This window comes from Girardinichthys multiradiatus, chromosome 19 (assembly GCF_021462225.1).
Source record: "Girardinichthys multiradiatus isolate DD_20200921_A chromosome 19, DD_fGirMul_XY1, whole genome shotgun sequence".
In the NCBI taxonomy this organism is placed as follows: domain Eukaryota; kingdom Metazoa; phylum Chordata; class Actinopteri; order Cyprinodontiformes; family Goodeidae; genus Girardinichthys; species Girardinichthys multiradiatus.
Window position 1 is genome coordinate 6165732 of NC_061811.1, and position 7981 is coordinate 6173712.

Here is a 7981-nt window from a genome sequence, read left to right on the forward strand (position 1 = left end):
TCCCTTAGAGATAGGGTGAGAAGCTCGGCCATCCGGGAGGAGCTCGGAGTAGAGCCGCTGCTCCTCCACATCGAGAGGAGCCAGTTGAGGTGGCTCGGGCATCTATACCGGATGCCTCCTGGACGCCTTCCTCTGGAGGTGTTCCAGGCACGTCCCACCGGGAGGAGGCCCAGGGGATGGCCCAGGACACGCTGGAAGGACTATGTTTCTCGGAACACCTTGGGCTCCCCATGGAGGAGCTGGAGAAGGTGTCTGGGGAAAGGAATGTCTGGGCGTCTCTGCTGAGTCTGCTGCCCCCGCGACCCGGTCCTGGATAAGCGGAAGACGACGAACGAACGAATTCTCGATTATGTAAAATGAGTCTAAGATTATGGCACAGATATCCAAGTTAATCTCCAGTTGCTCTGGATTATATTGTTCGGCAGATTGTTTAATAAGCAGTGTCAAATCTCTGTTTATTCATAGGGTGTGATGTTCAGAGGACTTAACATTATCTTTATCATTTACCAGCATGTTTCTGTTCATTTCTTCTTCAAAGGTTGTTTATGACCAAGGGAGAAATGAATACTTGTTTTTGTTTTTATTTAGCTGAAAGAAATACTTTCAGAAAATTAAAGACGAGCTTTTAAATGCCTTTTTTTAGAGAAAAAGCCCTGATCTATTGATGTGATATGAGTTTATTCACCACTTTCTTTTAAATATAGGTTTGGCATAATGTCAATTAATTTTGACTCCTACAGTTATAGTATGATTACTGTATTTTGCAATTCAGAAAGTGAACAAGCATTTGCTTTACTATTTGAGCCTTTAATTTATGGATTTTATTTTAAAAATCTGATATTTGATTAAGCATTTTGCACATTTTAATTAAAAAAAGAGTCTATATGAAACGATCATAATTAGGGCAATACCAAACAGTAATATTGTAATCATATCAAAATGTTATGGTGCTCTTTCAGACAAACTTTGGGGATAATAAATCCCATTAACATGATGTTGGCATTGAAATTATGGAGTGGAACTAAAACCTTCTCTCTGAAATTACTATCCTCATTGCATTCCTGTTAGCATTACTATTCCATGCATGTTCTCTTAATCTGCACAACTACAGCTTTTGGGCTTCACTTTAGATGTATCTCTGTCTGCAGCATTCACTTTTCACTTATTTTGAAACAGATAATTGGTCCCTCTGTGACCAAAAACCAGTCATGTACTATATATATATATATATATAAATATATATATATATATATATATATATATATATATATATATTTATATGAAAGTCTCTGCTGTGGCCATGGTTACAGAGAGAAAGATACCCTGATTATATTTGGGCACACATACATTAGTAAATCCTTAAATCCCAGAATCCCTGTCCCCCTGTGTGTATCTTCATGTCTTCATCGCTCATTTTAAAGCTCATCTTGCGTTTGCCCTCAGTCACTCCCTCTTTTTCTAAAGTTGGTTTTGAAAACACCATGTTTACTTTGGAATAAAGATGCCTTACAGGAAAAGCTGCAAGCATGTGTTGGAAGTTAATGGTTTGACTTAAATTATGTGGCTGGTTCCTGCTGAGAAAAAGATTCAGGAGCCAAAGCCAGCTGAGCATAGGAGACATGATATAGTCACAGGATGGTTTCTTATCATCAAATCACAGCTCACACTACCCGTGTATAATATTTACAAAAATAGTTCCTTTTTAATTTAAAATACCATTGTTTTGTATTGCCACATGGCACAATGCAAACTGTCAGCATTGGTGTTCATTCTTCAGCGCGCCCTCTGGAGAAACTGTGAGCTCCAGTCTGATCCATTGCCTCGGTGAATATTGACTTTGTTTCAGCTACAAAAAAGATTGCTGGTCTGACTACATACAAGAGGCACCTTGAACAGCACAGAACGCCTACAGGAAGGTCTGCCTCTGGCATACAAATTACACTATATCTCAACAATTTCCTACTGTCAACAAATACCACATAAATATAAATGCCTTTGGTATAGGTAAAAAAAAACGAATTTATGACTTTATGTTGAATATTGACACACCTTTTTGGAATACTTTAGTAAATCTATTACTGTGAAAGTATGATTACAGTTTTACTGGTGACTAATTATTAAAAACAATAGGATATTAAAGTACATTTTAGTGACATCGGACCTCAGAAATCTGACTTTTTGCACACATCTTTCACTCTTCTGACCAAGACTGATGGTAAAGGCCTTCATCTATTAGCTTGAACTGAAATTATCTTTTTATTTCCAGGTTGTGAAACATTGTACTTAGATACACGTCAATATAAGTTAATTACAGGAACTTATTCTACCAGTTTAGAACACAGTAAGTATTTGAAATAACTCAGAATTACTTCATGATCAGGTACAACCTTCAGACTATTTAAATCAATGCACACTCTTTTTTTCAATGCATGTTGCTAACGTTGAGTGCACTTCTTTTTTCACCCAGAGATAACTTGTCTGAAGAATGGGGTCACAAATAACTTAAAGTAGCTGATATCCATCACATTGGAGAGGTTGAGAGGAGCCAGTATCTGCCTGACATCAATTTGAACAAGAACAGGTGAGTTATTTCTGGAGGCTGATGCTAACTGTTAATCACATGTCGTACTCATGGTAATAATGATGAGTCAGTTGGATCCCCGAAGTTATGTAGGGTTTGCTGTAAGCTTAACGGGTCACCAAACCCCAGCAGAAGTTAAGACTAGCCGTCTTAAACCTTTCTTTCTGAGCTTCTGCAGAAAAAGAGTCTGGGCCAAAGAGTCCCTTAGAAGAGACAAGAAGAAGAGGTCTTTAATTACGATGAGTGAAGCAGCTTCCCTTTCCACTGCCCTGAGAGAAGATGGCGTAATTGAATTAAATTATATGAAATGAAATGCAGTTGAACAGAATTAAGTTGAACAGACGTTGAACAGAAGTTGAACTGATGCAGGGGCAGTTCAAAAGAGGATTCTTGTTTTAAAAAAACTGCAATCTCAAAAACTTAGTTGTCACTCAAGATAACATTTAATTGATTATTTTAACCCCACTGTTTAATATCAGAAAAATACTTTGGCTGGATACTCTTATCAGCTCAGTCTTGCAGGACCTGCTTCAAACAGAAGTTTAGTATTGAAGACCAGGATGTCATCAGTGTAAAAGGCTGCAAACATCTCACAATTATAACATGATAATGCAAAAATTATGGGAGTTTAAAACTTTATTAAATTACTGTTTACAAAAAGACGTTCCTGAAATCTCACCACAGTCCCAGAACATCGTTATTATTTCACGTTACTAAATCCACTGTATAAAACACTGTAATTGACTTGTTTTCAGCCCTCTAGTTCAGTGTTTTCTATTGTTTCTTTTCATGTAGTTCTTATTTCTGCCACTAGATGGCTATCAGACTACATTAATGCATGCACTGTAGTTCTGAGCATTATGGTGCGTTCACACCGAACGCGGTTTCTGCGAAAGGAGCGGCCAATTTACATGTTATCCCTATGTAGAGGCGCGTTCAGGAGCGGAGCGGTTCAGCGCAGTGCGAAGGACACGGAGGGCGCGGCGCGGAGGGCGCGGCGCAGAAGGCGCGCGAAGCGGAAGCGGAGCGAGAGCGATGGACGAGTTGAAAAATCGGAACTTTCTCCTAAATTCGCGTCACGTCAACCAATCAGGGACTGGATGTGGCTGTGACGTAGGGTGAAGGACCAAAGCGGAGAAGAAGCAGTTGTCAGTGAAGATGGAGGACCAGATCATAGTGGCGGTGTGCGGCAAGCCAGAGTTGTATGACTCAGAACTAATTACTTTTACCGAGACAAGTACAGAAAGGACCTGGCCTGGTTATGTTTAGGCACAAATATCTTATATTTAGGAGATGTGGACATTAAAAATCGGCTGTTTTTTTATTGAGCTGAGATTTATTTACTCACCGAAGACAGATGGACAGGTGTTCAGCAGCGGGGATACAGCACCGGTAGACCGCAGTGAAGTTAGTTTGAAGTTGGATGTTCAAGCTCCGCGGAGTTAGCGGCATCTAGCTCACGGTCGACCCGATCCAGGCACTTAGATTTTCCACGATTGTTTGGTTTGCAAACTTATTGACGGTCCCTAGTGAACCACCGCGCGTCAGAAGAGGGAGCAACAGAGAGCAGCTAGCCAAAATCTGGGTGCCTGACTCGGATCGGCCGTGGGCTGAATGCCACTGGCTCCGCGGAGCTTGAGTGTCCGGTGTCCGGCTTCGGGCTGGCTTCACTGCGGTCGCCGGTAGTTGGTGTCCCGGAGGTCAATTTGTCTCCCAACACGGGGCAGCAGATCTTCGGAATGGGTCCTGGATAGACGGAAGTACCGCTGAAATCGACCGTCATCCATACGCAGCTCCTGGAGTAGGTGGTGGTAATCTTGAACTGTTCCCATCCCTGAAGAATCTGGTGAACCCATGGACATTGATGTCGGCGGCGTTTTTCACAGGTAAAACACCGTGATTATCCGTGAAATCCATGTCCGCCATGTTCAGTTGAAACCAGCAAGCAGCAGATAGAAGCTCCTCCTATTTGATGACGTGGCGAAGCGTTGCCGCTTGTTGCCGAATGCTAACGCGGAGTTCACGCGGAATGTCAAGCGGGCAAAAGCACACAAATGACGTGAAATATTCGCAGAATCCGCGTTCGGTGTGAACGCACCATTACGTTGTTCTTAGAGGGATCAGCATGGGATCTTGTTTAATCCAGCCTCTTAACGGTGGCGACATTCCCAGATTTTAGCGGATCACTTCTGGAAGCATTACATTCGACACTTTCTTCCCACTTTACAAGCCAGGCAGAAATGGAAAACAGAGAAGGATGACATCACAGTGGGCACTACAGTACTCATCGTTGATCAGCAAACGCCAAGAGCCCTCTGGCAAGTAGGGACAGTTAAGAGGGTCATACCTGGAGCCGAGAGACGTGTGAGGACTGCTGTCGTTCAAGTTAAAGGCAGGACTTATACTCGTCCAGTTGTAATTAAGCTGCCAGCCCTACCACAGGACAATGAAGACACCTAGGGGCCACATTTGAATACCAAATTTGGGGGCGGCTGTACAAAAGACTGTAATTGACTTGTTTTTAGCCCTCTAGTTCAGTGTTTTCTATTAACGTTTCTTTTCATGTAGTTCTTATTTCTACCACTAGATGGCTATCAGACCACATTAATGCTTGCACTGTAGTTCTGAGACGATCAGCATGAAACGGATATTATTTAATCCAGTCTCTTAACTGTGTGCGTCCATTAAAAGTGAGTAATACTATTTGTGCTCTACCCTTGTCTCTTAAAAGCCTTAAAGCTGTATTTGAGATAGTTTTCTGTAGTTAGTTTGGGGAGTTAACTGCTAGCCGCTTAGCATTGGTAATTAAGCTCTGTTTAACTCCATTTAATTCTGTTAATGTTGCTATCATTTACATTTAAAATGATTTATTTGTGCTGTAAGTCTTTATCTATCATTAGACTATTATTGGCAGCTGTTATTATTCATGTGCATTAATGTTGTACATTTTCATAGTTAGTTATTAGTTAATTCTTAATCTTATGAGAGACTTTAGTCACATGTTTATTCCCCCGTGTGGACAATTTTAGTTATCTTTGTTAAAGGAGTACTTACAGACTAGTACTAAGAATTGTTCATTGGTATATTTCTCCTTGTAGAAACCACACACACACACACACTCACAAACTGCTGATACCTGTATGGAACAATGTTGATGCCTTATTAAAGACAAGTCGAAGATTGGACCCGGATATTGTGTTTTGTCATCTCAACTCGCCTGAACATATAAATTGCTGTCCTGACCCGACACCCTGAAGTGGTTGCTAAACCTCCTACTAATACATTACAGTCCTCTTTACATCCACTGACAGGTAATCTATAATTAAAACCTGTTTTATAACCATTTTTAACTTTTATGATGCACAAGCTTACTCTTTACTCTTTCTGCAAAACTACTAATCAATCTTAATAAAAATACACTTACAGATTAGCAAGAGAGGTAATTTACTGTAAATCCATCCTTCATCTGAGAGACTCCTTTATTAAGCGTAAAATTGGTCTGAAGTTAAATGTAACATTATATTTTTCTCCACTCTAAACCAGCCTCAACCAGTAGATTTGCTTCAATTATATTCTCCTTTACAGTTGCAATCCAATCCCACTATGAGCCTAAGTTGGGACCATCCATACTTCCCTGTGCCACACGTAGAACCATCTGCCTCCATGGACCAATCCCAGGCTGATTGAAAAGCTGCTTGTGCTGAGCCTTGATTTTAATTCAATCTCTGTAATAAAATGAGTGAAAAGTCAGACTTCAAGTAAGGTGCTGTGTTATTTATGCTGTGGTGGCTGTCTGCTGTTTGTGATGTAGACTGGTCTGGAGAATTGACTGCACCTTTCTTCACCATCTTTCCCTCTTAGTGAAAATCAGTCTTAGAATTCTGATTTTGATGTTAAAAGTAATTTCTTTAATCAGTTGTTTAATCAGTAGCGATAATAGATACAGCAGGTTAGGATTAGTAATAGAAATCTGCACTCTGCTTGTTTATATTTGACCTTATGAGAAATAAGTTATTTGTAATGCAATCATTAACAAACACACCTCTATTTCTTTTGCTTTGAGCACAGTTATCTGTAAATGTCTATTGATATTAGATGCCCTTGGATTTGAGATACATAAAGGGTTTTGTCATTGCAGACTGTGTGAAAAAGCATAAATGTCAAATATGTTGCCAGGGAAAAGTCAGTTTTTTTCATCTATAAACTCAGAAGAGTCTTAGCCTTGGAAAACTGTTTAGAACTTTTAGGAAAGAAAATAAACTAATTCTGTATGGAACTTACCTAACGTATACTTTTTAATAACACTACAAAATGTATGAGGATAGGAAAACTAAAATAACACAGAAAATCTTAGAGATTTGCTACATTTCTGTATAGTTTTAGAAACCAGTTAAATCTGTCACGATGTTTTGTTATTTGTTTGCATTTAATCAGGTGTTTCTCTGTTTCTAAGGTTAGTTCTTGAGTCCTTGTTTCTGGTGTTTTATTTTCTACGTTCTACTCTGTTAACTGTGTTTTTAGTTGTATTCTTAGATCTGTAATCTTCCTGTGTTCTGGTCTTGGTGTTTGTGTGCCTTTTTAGTTAGACCCTTCTCTTGTGCCTTCTGTTTAATAGTTATGCTCATTTATGTTTTTCTCTGCCTAGGTTCTTGTAGATGTTTCCCCAGGTTTGTTATTTTAGTGTAGTTCTCCTTGTCTAGTCTCATGTTTATTTCCTTTCTGTCAGATCGTTAGTTGCAGTCAGTCACGTAGCGTTTATGTTTCTTCTGTTTCCTTCATATTGGTTAATGCCAGGTTTTGTCATTTAGTTCAGGTTTCCTTGCTCTGTCCCTCAAGTTGTATTTCGCTCTGCTCGCTGTAATTAGTCACATTCCCTCAGCTTCCCAGCTGCTCAGTTCCTCACTTGTTACCACTTCCATCTGATTGCCTGCCTTCTTCTCTCATTGGTCCACACTCCTCCTCCCTCGGTTTATAAGCTGGTTGTTTCCACAATTCCTCGCTGGTTCCTCATGTCTCATCCTTGGCAAGTCCCTTGATGTCTTCTGGTCTGTTGTGGCTGGAAATGTAAGTTTTTCTATTTGTTGTTATTAAAGAAGAAGGAATTACCTCACACAATGCTGCTTCCGGAGGTTTGTCTGCATTTCGGTCCAACCCAACCTCACACCTTGACAAAATCAAGTTTATAGTTTTATAATCAAGATCTTTTACAGTGTCTGTTGGGAAAATACAGATCATTGAGTCTGAAAATATAAGGCCTTTACAATGACAGTGTTGTCAGGACAAGAATTATTTATACATTCTCCTGAGAATCTCAGGGCAACATTGTTATTTCCATTCCTGCCTTTCCTATTTGTCTTTTGTGAAAATGCAGCATGCTATTAACTCAGTGATATTCATGAA

General features: G+C 39.9%; 1 long non-coding RNA gene across 1 annotated transcript; it reads left to right on the forward strand.

The window, feature by feature from the left end:
* The first annotated feature begins 5467 nt into the window (after positions 1–5467).
* Positions 5468–6331, forward strand: LOC124855113. Its single transcript, XR_007035011.1, has 2 exons — positions 5468–5892; positions 6167–6331. It is a non-coding gene; the product is annotated as an uncharacterized LOC124855113 (long non-coding RNA).
* Positions 6332–7981: the final 1650 nt, after the last annotated feature.